The sequence below is a fragment of the Osmia lignaria genome, unplaced genomic scaffold (assembly GCF_051020975.1).
Source record: "Osmia lignaria lignaria isolate PbOS001 unplaced genomic scaffold, iyOsmLign1 scaffold0006, whole genome shotgun sequence".
Taxonomy (NCBI): domain Eukaryota; kingdom Metazoa; phylum Arthropoda; class Insecta; order Hymenoptera; family Megachilidae; genus Osmia; species Osmia lignaria.
Window position 1 is genome coordinate 12,770,439 of NW_027478163.1, and position 8,142 is coordinate 12,778,580.

The window sequence follows — 8,142 nt, forward strand, 5'->3', positions numbered from 1 at the left end:
TTGTTCTTCTCCTGCACAGCTAAGCTCGAACTGGCATTTGCAGCTCGCAATAGTGCATAGTTATCTCACAGAAAGGGGTCACGGTGTTTCCGTATCTCTATTATGTTGGTGCGGCTTCGGAACTTTTAAATATCTTGATATATCTCGAGAATTACGCATCTGATCAAAAAATATCATAGAACGTAAGAAGTAGGAAACTTAATTCTCTACAAAAAAGGTCTCTTAACATTTTGCCATAGCTCGCATCGTTTCCGAGATATTTGCAGATTTAGCTCAAGGGAAGGGGCCTGATGGACTTAATCCGAGATATTTCTTGTTCTTGTTGTGCTTCTTCTGCACACCTAAGCTCGAACTGGCATTTGCAGCTCGCAATAGTGCAGAGTTATCTCACAGAAAGGGGCCACGGTGTTTCTGTATCTCTATTATGTTGGTGCGGCTTCGGAACTTTTAAATATCTCGATATATCTCGAAAACTACGTATCTGATCAAAAAATATCATAGAACATAAATAGTAGGAAACTTAATTTCCTACAAAAAGGGTCTCTCAACGTTTTGCCATAGCTCGCATTGTTTCCGAGATATTTGCAGATTCAGCTCAAAGGAACGGGCCTGACGGACATATTCCGAGATATTTCTTGTTATTGTTGTGCTTCTTCTGCACAGCTAAGCTCGAACTGGCATTTGCAGCTCGCAATAGTGCAGGGTTATCTCAAAGAAAGGGGCCACGGTGTTTCTGTATCTCTATTATGTTGGTGCGGCTTCGGAACTTTTAAATATCTCGATATATCTCGAAAACTACGCTTCTGATCAAAAAATATCATAGAACATAAAAAGTAGGAAACTTAATTCTCTACAAAAAAGGTCTCTTAACATTTTGCCATTGCTCGCTTCGTTTCCTAGATATTTGCAGATGTATCTCAAGGGAAGGGGTCTGACGGACATATTTCGAGATATTTCTTCTTCTTGTTGTTCTTCTTCTGCACAGCTAAGCTCGAACTGGCATTTGCAGCTCGCAATAGTGCATAGTTATCTCACAGAAAGGGGTCACGGTGTTTCCGTATCTCTATTATGTTGGTGCGGCTTCGGAACTTTTAAATATCTTGATATATCTCGAGAATTACGCATCTGATCAAAAAATATCATAGAACATAAATAGTAGGAAACTTAATTTCCTACAAAAAGGGTCTCTGAACGTTTTGCCATAGCTCGCATTGTTTCCGAGATATTTGCAGACTCAGCTCAAACGAACGGGCCTGACGGACATATTCCGAGATATTTCTTGTTCTTGTTGTGCTTCTTCCGCACAGCTAAGCTCGAACTGGCATTTGCAGCTCGCAATAGTGCAGAGTTATCTCACAGAAAGGGGCCACGGTGTTTCTGTATCTCTATTATGTTGGTGCGGCTTCGGAACTTTTAAATATCTTGATATATCTCGAGAATTACGCATCTGATCAAAAAATATCATAGAACTTAAGAAGTAGGAAACTTAATTCTCTACAAAAAAGGTCTCTTAACATTTTGCCATAGCTCGCATCGTTTCCGAGATATTTGCAGATGTAACTCAAGGGAAGGGGCCTGACGGACATATTCCGAGATATTTCTTGTTATTGTTGTGCTTCTTCTGCACAGCTAAGCTCGAACTGGCATTTGCAGCTCGCAATAGTGCAGAGTTATCTCACAGAAAGGGGCCACGGTGTTTCTGTATCTCTATTATGTTGGTGCGGCTTCGGAACTTTAAAATATCTTGATATATCTCGAGAACTACGCATCTGATCAAAAAATATCATACAACATAAAAAGTAGGAAACTTAATTCTCTACAAAAAAGGTCTCTTAACATTTTGCCATAGCTCGCTTCGTTTCCGAGATATATGCAGATTTATCTCAAGGGAAGGGGCCTGACGGACATATTTCGAGATATTTCTTCTTCTTGTTGTTCTTCTTCTGCATAGCTAAACTGGAAGTGGCATTTCCAGCTCGCAATAGTGCAGAGTTATCTCAAAGAAAGGGGCCACGGTGTTTCTGTATCTTTATTATGTTGTTGCGGCTTCGGAACCTTTAAATATCTCGATATATCTCGAAAACTACGCATCTGATCAAAAAATATCATAGAACCTGAATTGTAGGAAACGTAATTCTCTACAAAAAAGGTCTCTTATCATTTTGCCATAGCTCGCATCGTTTCCGAGATATTTGCAGATTTAATTCAAGGAAAGGGGCCTGACGGACATATTCCGAGATATTTCTTGTTCTTGTTGTGCTTCCTCTGCACAGCTAAGCTGGAAGTGGCATTTGCAGCTCGGAATAGTGCAGAGTTATCTCAAAGAAAGAGGCCACGGTGTTTATGTATCTTTATTATGTTGTTGCGGCTTCGGAACCTTTAAATATCTCGATATATCTCGAAAACTACGCATCTGATCAAAAGATATCATAGAACCTGAATTGTAGGAAACGTAATTCTCTACAAAAAAGGTCTCTTATCATTTTGCCATAGCTCGCATCGTTTCCGAGATATTTGCAGATTTAATTCAAGGGAAGGGGCCTGACGGACATATTTCGAGATATTTCTTCTTCTTGTTGTTCTTCTTCTGCACAGCTAAAGTGGAAGTTACATTTGCAGCTCGGAATAGTGCAGAGTTATCTCAAAGAAAGAGGCCACGGTGTTTATGTATCTTTATTATGTTGGTGCGGCTTCGGAACCTTTAAATATCTCGATATATCTCGAAAACTACGTATCTGATCAAAAAATATCATAGAACATAAATAGTAGGAAACTTAATTTCCTACAAAAAGGGTCTCTCAACGTTTTGCCATAGCTCGCATTGTTTCCGAGATATTTGCAGATTCAGCTCAAAGGAACGGGCCTGACGGACATATTCCGAGATATTTCTTGTTATTGTTGTGCTTCTTCTGCACAGCTAAGCTCGAACTGGCATTTGCAGCTCGCAATAGTGCAGGGTTATCTCAAAGAAAGTGGCCACGGTGTTTCTGTATCTCTATTATGTTGGTGCGGCTTCGGAACTTTTAAATATCTCGATATATCTCGAAAACTACGCTTCTGATCAAAAAATATCATAGAACATAAAAAGTAGGAAACTTAATTCTCTACAAAAAAGGTCTCTTAACATTTTGCCATTGCTCGCTTCGTTTCCTAGATATTTGCAGATGTATCTCAAGGGAAGGGGTCTGACGGACATATTTCGAGATATTTCTTCTTCTTGTTGTTCTTCTTCTGCACAGCTAAGCTCGAACTGGCATTTGCAGCTCGCAATAGTGCATAGTTATCTCACAGAAAGGGGTCACGGTGTTTCCGTATCTCTATTATGTTGGTGCGGCTTCGGAACTTTTAAATATCTTGATATATCTCGAGAATTACGCATCTGATCAAAAAATATCATAGAACGTAAGAAGTAGGAAACTTAATTCTCTACAAAAAAGGTCTCTTAACATTTTGCTATAGCTCGCATCGTTTCCGAGATATTTGCAGATTTAGCTCAAGGGAAGGGGCCTGACGGACTTAATCCGAGATATTTCTTGTTCTTGTTGTGCTTCTTCTGCACAGCTAAGCTCGAACTGGCATTTGCAGCTCGCAATAGTGCAGAGTTATCTCACAGAAAGGGGCCACGGTGTTTCTGTATCTCTATTATGTTGGTGCGGCTTCGGAACTTTTAAATATCTTGATATATCTCGAGAATTACGCATCTGATCAAAAAATATCATAGAACATAAATAGTAGGAAACTTAATTTCCTACAAAAAGGGTCTCTCAACGTTTTGCCATAGCTCGCATTGTTTCCGAGATATTTGCAGACTCAGCTCAAACGAACGGGCCTGACGGACATATTCCGAGATATTTCTTGTTCTTGTTGTGCTTCTTCCGCACAGCTAAGCTCGAACTGGCATTTGCAGCTCGCAATAGTGCAGAGTTATCTCACAGAAAGGGGCCACGGTGTTTCTGTATCTCTATTATGTTGGTGCGGCTTCGGAACTTTTAAATATCTTGATATATCTCGAGAATTACGCATCTGATCAAAAAATATCATAGAACTTAAGAAGTAGGAAACTTAATTCTCTACAAAAAAGGTCTCTTAACATTTTGCCATAGCTCGCATCGTTTCCGAGATATTTGCAGATGTAACTCAAGGGAAGGGGCCTGACGGACATATTCCGAGATATTTCTTGTTATTGTTGTGCTTCTTCTGCACAGCTAAGCTCGAACTGGCATTTGCAGCTCGCAATAGTGCAGAGTTATCTCACAGAAAGGGGCCACGGTGTTTCTGTATCTCTATTATGTTGGTGCGGCTTCGGAACTTTAAAATATCTTGATATATCTCGAGAACTACGCATCTGATCAAAAAATATCATACAACATAAAAAGTAGGAAACTTAATTCTCTACAAAAAAGGTCTCTTAACATTTTGCCATAGCTCGCTTCGTTTCCGAGATATTTGCAGATTTATCTCAAGGGAAGGGGCCTGACGGACATATTTCGAGATATTTCTTCTTCTTGTTGTTCTTCATCTGCACAGCTAAACTGGAAGTGGCATTTCCAGCTCGCAATAGTGCAGAGTTATCTCAAAGAAAGGGGCCACGGTGTTTCTGTATCTCTATTATGTTGGTGCGGCATCGGAACTTTTAAATATCTTGATATATCTCGAGAACTACGCTTCTGATCAAAAAATATCATAGAACATAAATTGTAGGAAACATAATTCTCCACAAAAAAGGTCTGTTACCATTTTGCCATAGCTCGCTTCGTTTCCGAGATATTTGCAGATATATCTCAAGGGAAGGGGCCTGACGGACATATTTCGAGATATTTCTTCTTCTTGTTGTTCTTCTTCTGCACTGCTAAGCTGGAAGTGGCATTTGCAGCTCGCAATAGTGCAGAGTTATCTCAAAGAAAGGGGCCACGGTGTTTCTGTATCTCTATTATGTTGGTGCGGCTTCGGAACTTTTAAATATCTCGAGGTATCTCGAAAACTACGCTTCTGTTCAAAAAATATCATAGAACATAAATTGTAGGAAACATAATTCTCTACAAAAAACGTCTCTTAACATTTTGCCATAGCTCGCTTCGTTTCCGAGATATTTGCAGATTTAGCTCAAGGGAAGGGGCCTGACGGACATATTCCGAGATATTTCTTGTTCTTGTTGTGCTTCTTCTGCACAGCTAAACTGGAAGTGGCATTTCCAGCTCGCAATAGTGCAGAGTTATCTCAAAGAAAGGGGCCACGGTGTTTCTGTATCTCTATTATGTTGGTGCGGCTTCGGAACTTTTAAATATCTTGATATATCTCGAAAACTACGCATCTGATCAAAAAATATCATACAACATAAAAAGTAGGAAACTTAATTCTCTACAAAAAAGGTCTCTCAACATTTTCCCATAGCTGGCATCGTTTCCGAGATATTTGCAGATTTAGCTCAAGGGAAGGGGCCTGACGGACATATTTCGAGATATTTCTTCTTCTTGTTGTTCTTCTTCTGCACAGCTAAGCTGGAAGTGGCATTTGCACGTCGCAATAGTGCAGAGTTATCTCAAAGAAAGGGGCCACGGTGTTTCTGTATCTCTATGATGTTGGTGCGGCTTCGGAACTTTTAAATATCTCGATATATCTCGAAAACTACGCTTCTGATCAAAAAATATCATAGAACATAAATTGTAGGAAACATAATTCTCTACAAAAAACGTCTCTTAACATTTTGCCATAGCTCGCTTCGTTTCCGAGATATTTGCAGATTTATCTCAAGAGAAGGGGCCTGACGGACATATTTCGAGATATTTCTTCTTCTTGTTGTTCTTCTTCTGCACAGCTAAGCTGGAAGTGGCATTTGCAGCTCGCAATAGTGCAGAGTTATCTCAAAGAAAGGGGCCACGGTGTTTCTGTATCTCTATTATGTTGGTGCGGCTTCGGAACTTTTAAATATCTCGATATATCTCGAAAACTACGCTTCTGATCAAAAAATATCATGGAAGATAAATTGTAGGAAACATAATTCTCTACAAAAAAGGTCTCTTAACATTTTGCCATAGCTCGCTTCGTTTCCGAGATATCTGCACATATATCTCACGGGAAGGGGCCTGACGGACATATTTCGAGATATTTCTTCTTCTTGTTGTTCTTCTTCTGCACAGCTAAGCTGGGGGTGGCAATTACAGCTCGCAATAGTGCATAGTTATCTCAAAGAAAGGGGCCACGGTGTTTCTGTATCTCTATGGTGTTGGTGCGGCTTCGGAACTTTTAAATATCTCGATATATCTCGAAAACTACGCTTCTGATCAAAAAATATCATAGAACATAAATTGTAGGAAACATAATTCTCTACAAAAAACGTCTCTTAACATTTTGCCATAGCTCGCGTCGTTTCCGAGATATTTGCAGATTCAGCTCAAAGGAACGGGCCTGACGGACATATTTCGAGATATTTCTTCTTCTTGTTGTTCTTCTTCTGCACAGCTAAGCTGGAAGTGGCATTTGCAGCTCGCAATAGTGAAGAGTTATCTCAAAGAAAGGGGCCACGGTGTTTCTGTATCTCTATTATGCTGGTGCGGCTTCGGAACTTTTAAATAACTCGATATATCTCGAAAACTACGCTTCTGATCAAAAAATATCATGGAACATAAATTGTAGGAAACATAATTCTCTACAAAAAAGATCTCTTAACATTTTGCCATAGCTCGCTTCGTTTCCGAGATATTTGCAGATACATCTCAAGGGAAGGGGCCTGACGGACATATTTCGAGATATTTCTTCTTCTTGTTGTTCTTCTTCTGCACAGCTAAGCTGGAAGTGGCATTTGCGGCTCGCACTAGTGCAGAGTTATCTCAAAGAAAGGGGCCACGGTGTTTCTGTATCTCTATTATGTTTGTGCGGCTTCGTAACTTTTAAATATCTTGATATATCTCGAGAACTACGCATCTGATCAAAAAATATCATAGAACATAAAAAGTAGGAAACTTAATTCTCTACAAAAAAGGTCTCTTAACATTTTGCCATAGCTCGCTTCGTTTCCGAGATATTTGCAGATTTATCTCAAGGGAAGGGGCCTGACGGACATATTTCGAGATATTTCTTCTTCTTGTTGTTCTTCTTCTGCACAGCTAAAGTGGCAGTTACATTTGCAGCTCGGAATAGTGCAGAGTTATCTCAAAGAAAGAGGCCACGGTGTTTATGTATCTTTATTATGTTGGTGCGGCTTCGGAACCTTTAAATATCTCGATATATCTCGAAAACTACGCATCTGATCAAAAAATATCATAGAACATAAATAGTAGGAAACTTAATTTCCTACAAAAAGGGTCTCTCAACGTTTTGCCATAGCTCGCTTCGTTTCCGAGATATTTGCAGATTTATCTCAAGGGAAGGGGCCTGACGGACATATTTCGAGATATTTCTTCTTCTTGTTGTTCTTCTTCTGCACAGCTAAACTGGAAGTGGCATTTCCAGCTCGCAATAGTGCAGAGTTATCTCAAAGAAAGGGGCCACGGTGTTTCTGTATCTCTATTATGTTGGTGCGGCTTCGGAACTTTTAAATATCTCGATATATCTCGAAAACTACGCTTCTGATCAAAAAATATCATAGAACATAAATTGTAGGAAACATAATTCTCTACAAAAAAGGTCTCTTAAGATTTTGCCATAGCTCGTTTGGTTTCCGAGATATTTGCAGATATATCTCAAGGGAAGGGGCCTGACGGACATATTTCGAGATACTTCTTCTTCTTGTTGTTCTTCTTCTGCACAGCTAAGCTGGAAGTGGCATTTGCGGCTCGCACTAGTGCAGAGTTATCTCAAAGAAAGGGGCCACGGTGTTTCTGTATCTCTATTATGTTGGTGCGGCTTCGGAACTTTGAAATATCTTGATATATCTCGAGAACTACGCATCTGATCAAAAAATATCATAGAACATAAAAAGTAGGAAACTTAATTCTCTACAAAAAAGGTCTCTTAACATTTTGCCATAGCTCGCTTCGTTTCCGAGATATTTGCAGATATATCTGAAGGGAAGGGGCCTGACGGACATATTTCGAGATATTTCTTCTTCTTGTTGTTCTTCATCTGCACAGCTAAACTGGAAGTGGCATTTCCAGCTCGCAATAGTGCAGAGTTATCTCAAAGAAAGGGGCCACGGTGTTTCTG